Source organism: Entelurus aequoreus, linkage group LG17, assembly GCF_033978785.1.
Source record: "Entelurus aequoreus isolate RoL-2023_Sb linkage group LG17, RoL_Eaeq_v1.1, whole genome shotgun sequence".
Lineage (NCBI taxonomy): Eukaryota > Metazoa > Chordata > Actinopteri > Syngnathiformes > Syngnathidae > Entelurus > Entelurus aequoreus.
In genome coordinates this window covers 26,425,291-26,431,880 of record NC_084747.1, presented here as the reverse complement: position 1 = coordinate 26,431,880, position 6,590 = coordinate 26,425,291, and the positions used below count along the sequence as shown (strand labels likewise).

At 37.5% G+C, this 6,590-nt stretch overlaps 1 protein-coding gene across 2 annotated transcripts in view; it reads left to right on the top strand.

The window, feature by feature from the left end:
- oclnb (occludin b) overlaps window positions 1–6,590 on the top strand; it is a 37,299-nt gene that overhangs the window by 2,564 nt on the left and 28,145 nt on the right. The window contains exon 1 of one of the 2 annotated variants that reach the window (XM_062025397.1): window positions 1,254–1,388. The exons of the other annotated variant lie outside the window; for it this stretch is intronic. The gene's annotated coding sequence lies outside the window, so the exon portion shown is untranslated. Of the gene's footprint in view, window positions 1–1,253; window positions 1,389–6,590 lie in introns of those variants that run through there. 2 annotated transcript variants of the gene reach the window in all.

The following is a 6,590-nucleotide window of genomic DNA, read 5'->3' as shown; positions in this document are numbered from 1 at the left end:
CCTGTTTGCTCTTTTATACCACTTTTTATGTTTTTTATTTTTTTAATCGTATTTTTAGAATGTGTCGCGGGGCCGTTAAAAAATTACCTGCGGGCCGCAAATGGCCCCCGGGCCGCACTTTGGACACCCCTGATATAGAGGCAACTTGTTTTTTTCACTCTACTGCTACTTCAAATAAGCAGAAATTCGAACCGAAAATTATTTTCACACTGCAAAAACTGAAATCTAAGTAAGATGAAATATCTCAAATAAGGGTGATATTTGCTTATTTTCTGTCTGATAAGATAATTCTTCTCACTAAGCAGATTTTATTTTAGAGTGTTTTACTTGTTTTAAGTGTTTTGGTCCTAAATGATCTCAGTAATATATTACAGCTTGTTGTTGAGATTTGATGACCTATATTGAATAAAACATGCTTGAAACACAAGTATAAAACTACTTTTTCAAAGTAATAATTTCTTATTTCAAGCTTGTAAAAAAAAATCATGACTTTGACACAATTGTGTCTCATATTAAAACAGATGACAGCCAAATGGACTTTGCGGTTTTATTTTCAGTGAAACAATAGAAAACACGTACTCATAAAATAGTAGTTGGCACAAAAACAGCAAACTGAGATAATATTTAAACGTTTAACATGTGACATTTCTAACAATTTTGAACAGAAATAGTTCATGCACATTCAGATAAATTCTTCAAAATTACAATACATTTTTTTTAGACCGGGGGCCAGGCTGTATATATGCGCACTAATTGACTGAAAGAGCACGCACTTGGCGCGATGATGTCATGTTATCCATGGAAAAATGCATTTATAGACAATATGATTTGCCTGAGCGGCTAGGAGACCCCGAGAGTAACAAGCGGTTGCCTTGTTGCCTTTCCATTAAGAACAATGAATTAGTTTTTAGTATAAGTTTGCTGGTTTCAAGAAATGTAATGCCGAGCGCATATCATTATGTCAAGATAATGGCACTAGCATTTACTTAATTTAAGAATATTTTTCAACATATTGAGCAAAACGGTGTCTTTTTATTCTACCAAGAAAAATGCACTTGTTATTAGTGAGAATATACTTATTTTAAGGTATTTTTGGGTGCATTGAAGTTAGCTAATTTTACTTGTTTTGGGAAGTCTTGACAAGCCACATTTTCTTGTTCTCTTGGCTGATAATTTTGCTTAGTTCAAATAAAATACCCCTAATTTTTTATTTTTTTTTTCTTGTTTTTGAACACTGACTTTTTGCAGTGCTGGCTCTTCTATCTCATCCTCGGCACCTGCGTTCTCCATTTATATCTCTTCTACATCTCCTTCTTCACTGTCGTCAATCTCTTCTCATCTCTCCAATCCTTAGTAAGGAAGGAATGAGGTAGTGGCCGACATAAAAAGTGAGTTTTAAAAATGAAATGAATGAATTTTCTTCTGTTGATTCTCAGTCCAGTTGTGTTTTTATTTGCTCTCCGTTGTTAAATGTTCGAGTATCAAATTTGATCCAAAGACTGAAGGGTTGTGGTACTCACAAACGAAATCTATTGACTGGCTCATTGACGTGAACGACAGGTTTGTTTTTATTTGAAGCGTGACCACGATGAAACATTTACACTTACGTCTCACACTGGAAACCAATCGAGGCAGAAGCACTTTGCACAGAGTGTGCGTCGTGTATCTGCTCTGACTGGCATGGAACTTTGTTGTCATTGCACTTAAAAGTACAAGCAAATGTCTTATCAGTACCGGCTGTCTAAGAGCAGGTCTCCAAAACGTCCAGGAAAAGTTGCTAGATTTGTCGCTTTTAAGGAAGAAAGTCACTAAGAGGAGTTGAAAAGCCAGAAAGTCGCCAGGTTGACAAGACCACGCCGACACCAAGACCCGCCTTACGTTGCATCTGATTGGTTTACACGGTGTGGTGCCTTCCGTGGTGGGCTAGATTTAGGCTAAGGATTATTGATTGTGATTGGTTCTTACTCCGACTACGACACGTTGCGAGTAGTAAAGTTTATTATTGTGGAAAAAGCACAGATATAGAGTAAAGAATGGGGAATGTACACGTGTTTTTGTTATGTTTTGTTAGTTTTGGAGTCTTTTTAGTTCCTGTTTGACACCTGAGTTTGTTTTAGTTACCATGGCTACTTATGATTTTCACCTGCCTCTGGTGTTCGGGACGCGGACCTGCTTCTAATCAGAGGCCTTTTTAAGCCTGCCTTTGCCAGTCAGTCATGCGGGCGTCATTGTTGGTTTCATGCCACAGTTTCGTGTTTGTTCTATGCCATAGTTAATGCTTTTGGTTTCATGCCACAGTTTCGGGTTTGTTCCATGCCATAGTTAATGCTATTGGTTTCATGCCACAGTTTCGTGTTTGTTCTATGTCATAGTTAATGCTTTTGGTTTCATGCCACAGTTTCGTGTTTGTTCTATGCCATAGTTAATGCTATTGGTTTCATGCCACAGTTTCGTGTTTGTTCTATGCCATAGTTAATGCTATTGGTTTCATGCCACAGTTTCGTGTTTGTTCCATGCCATAGTTAATGCTATTGGTTTCATGCCACAGTTTCGTGTTTGTTCTATGCCATAGTTAATGCTATTGGTTTCATGCCACAGTTTCGTGTTTGTTCTGTGCCATAGTTAATGCTATTGGTTTCATGCCACAGTTTCGTGTTTGTTCTATGCCATAGTTAATGCTTTTGGTTTCATGCCACAGTTTCGTGTTTGTTCTATGCCATAGTTAATGCTATTGGTTTCATGCCACAGTTTCGTATTTGTTCTATGCCATAGTTAATGCTATTGGCTTCATGCCACAGTTTCATGTTTGTTCCATGCCATAGTTAATGCTTTTGGTTTCATGCCACAGTTTCGTGTTTGTTCTATGCCATAGTTAATGCTATTGGTTTCATGCCACAGTTTCGTGTTTGTTCTATGCCATAGTCAATGCTATTGGTTTCATGCCACAGTTTCGTGTTTGTTCTATGCCATAGTTAATGCTATTGGTTTCATGCCACAGTTTTGTGTTTGTTCTATGCCATAGTTAATGCTATTGGTTTCATGCCACAGTTTCGTGTTTGTTCTGTGCCATAGTTAATGCTATTGGTTTCATGCCCCAGTTTCGTGTTTGTTCTATGCCATAGTTAATGCTATTGGTTTCATGCCACAGTTTCGTGTTTGTTCCATGCCATAGTTAATGCTATTGGTTTCATGCCACAGTTTCGTGTTTGTTCTATGCCATAGTTAATGCTATTGGTTTCATGCCACAGTTTCGTGTTTGTTCTTTGCCATAGTTAATGCTATTGGTTTCATGCCACAGTTTCGTGTTTGTTCTATGCCATAGTTAATGCTTTTGGTTTCATGCCACAGTTTCGTGTTTGTTCTATGCCATAGTTAATGCTATTGGTTTCATGCCACAGTTTCGTATTTGTTCTATGCCATAGTTAATGCTATTGGCTTCATGCCACAGTTTCGTGTTTGTTCCATGCCATAGTTAATGCTTTTGGTTTCATGCCACAGTTTCGTGTTTGTTCTATGCCATAGTTAATGCTATTGGTTTCATGCCACAGTTTCGTGTTTGTTCTATGCCATAGTCAATGCTATTGGTTTCATGCCACAGTTTCGTGTTTGTTCTATGCCATAGTTAATGCTATTGGTTTCATGCCACAGTTTCGTGTTTGTTCTATGCCATAGTTAATGCTATTGGTTTCATGCCACAGTTTCGTGTTTGTTCTGTGCCATAGTTAATGCTATTGGTTTCATGCCACAGTTTCGTGTTTGTTCTATGCCATGGTTAATGCTAGTTGTTTCATGCCACAGTTTCATGTTTATTCTATGCCATAGTTAATGCTATTGGTTTCATGCCACAGTTTCGAGTTTGTTCTATGCCATAGTTAATGCTATTGGTTTCATGCCACAGTTTTGTGTTTGTTCTATGCCATGGTTAATGCTAGTTGTTTCATGCCACAGTTTCGTGTTTGTTTCATGCCACAGTTTCGTGGGGTTCATGTCTATAGTTTCATGTCCTAAGTTTTTGCCTTAGCTTCCGCGTGCGATAGGCACGCTTGCCTTGGGGTTGTTTTCTGTTTTGTACCTCGTTGATTGTTTCTTAAAATTAAATCATGTTCCTACCTGCAAGTCCTGTCCGGAGTCGTCCGTTTGCCCTCCAGGGAGAACGACCCCGCCGTAAGCGAAAACCCCGTCGTGACAGGGAAATGTCAAGTGTGACGTGGGAAAGGATCCAATTGCGTGACTCTCACGCTCAAAGCGCCAAACTTGGCAGCTCTGGTAACACTCGGACGTTAGCTTTTGTGTTGTTAGCTAATGGTAGCCATTTGGCTAGCTAACGTTAGCTATCATTGAAAGTGTATTCCGTCATAACAACATGAGTGCAAATTGTTGTTGGACTGTTTTTGTGTACCCGCGCAGTGACAAGCATGAACCACCAAACAAATTCCTCGCACTTACGAGTTATTTTTCACCCAATATAATTCATAATTCGGAGTTCGAGTACCTCTGGGTCATGTTCACGAGTCAGGGAAGAGTGGATCGTGAGATCGACAGGTGTCTACGGTGATGCCGACCCTGTATCGTGGTGAAGAAGGAGCTGAGCCGGAAGGCAAAGATCTTGATCTACGTTCCTATCCTCACCTATGGTCTTGAGCTTTGGGTTGGGACCTAAAGGACAAGATCACGGGTACAAGCAGCCGAAATGAGTTTCCTGTCGGGTGGCGGGGCTCTCCCTTAGAGATAGGCTGAGAAAATCTGTCATTCCACATGGAGAGGAGCCAGATGAGGTGGTTTGGCCATCGGGTCAGGATGCCCGCTGGACGCCTCCATGGGGAGATGTTTAGGGCATGTCTGAAGGGTAGGAGGCCACGGGGAAGACCCAGGACACGTCTGGGAGACTGTGTCTCCTGGCTGGCCTGGGAACACCTCAGGTACCCCGGGAGGAGCTGGACTAAGTGGAAGTCTGGGCTTCCCTGCTTGGGCTGCTGCCCCCGTGACCCGACCTGGGATACGCAGAACAAGATGGATGGATGGGCAATTAATAATTGTGAAAAATATGGACATTTAAAATGTATATGTTGTCTTTTGCTTGGAAAAATGTAAATTTGACCAAGTTGCAAAGAGCCATTTTAAATTGGGTCGATACAAACATGATATCCATGATGCCTTTTTCGAAAACATCTTGTTTTTTTATTGGTCAGCCGTTTATTCTCAAAGTAAACAAAACATTTTCATATTTGTTCGTTAGTTTTGGACATGCTTGCAATGAGGGTGTGCAGATACATCTTTTTCACTGACGGTGTGATACCGATATCGCAACCTTCAGTACTGGTGGATAACAACGTTGTTCCGATACGATATCAGGATGAATGATGCATGCTGTTATTATTTTGTAGATTGGAAGAAGGACGTTCCAATCAGGGTTTTATGATTCCGATCACATGTATCAGCTGTAAATGTTTGAAAGTATTCATGGTGAGTGGTGAATATTTCAACTACTTCCTTGTCAGGAACTTACAATGTTGATATCATCCTCAGTCATGACTCCATTATTGACACGCCTCGCACCTTTGTCCAATGACCACAAATTAGCGTCTTTCTCACTAATCAGATTAATCTCAAACCCAATGCTGAGTCATATTTAGGAGACAAAAAGTCATAGTTATGGGTTAAAAAGTCTTATTTATGAGATAAAAGGTTATATTTATGGGATTTGAAGTCATATTTATGAGATAAAAAGTCATATTCATGGAATTAGAAGTCATATTTATGAGATAAAAAGTCATATTTGTGGGGGGGAAAAAGTCATATTATGCTATAAAAAGTCATATGTATGAGATAAAAAGTTAGATTGATGGGATAAAAAGTCATATTTATAAGATAAAAAGTCTTATTTATGAGATAAAAAGTTATATTTATGGGATTAGAAGTCATATTTATGAGATAAAAAGTCATATTTATGAGATAAAAAGTCACATTTATGGGATAAAAAGTCTTATTTATGTGATAAAAACTCTTATTTATGTAATAAAAAGTCTTATTTATGAGATGAAAAGTCACATTTATGTGATAAAAAGTCATTTATGAGATAAAAAGTCATATTAATGGGATAAAAAGTCATTTATGGGATAAAAAGTCATGTTTATGAGATTAAAAGTCATATTTATTGGATAAAAAGTCATATTTATAAGATAAAAATTATACTTATGGTATACAAAGTCATATTTATGGGATAAAAAGTCATATTTATGAGATATAAGGTTATATTTATGGTATAAAGAGACATATTTATGGGATGAAAAGTCATATTTATGAGATAAAAAGTCTTATTTATGTAATAAAAAGTCTTATTTATGAGATAAAAAGTCTTATTTATGAGATAAAAAAAAGTCTTATTTATGAGATAAAAAGTCACATTTATGGGATAAAAAGTCTTATTTATGTGATAAAAAGTTTTATTTATGAGATAAAAAGTCATATTAATGGGATAAAAAGTCATTTATGGGATAACAAGTAATGTTTATGAGATTAAAAGTCATATTTATTGGATAAAAAGTCATATTTATAAGATAAAAAATTATACTTATGGTATACAAAGTCAT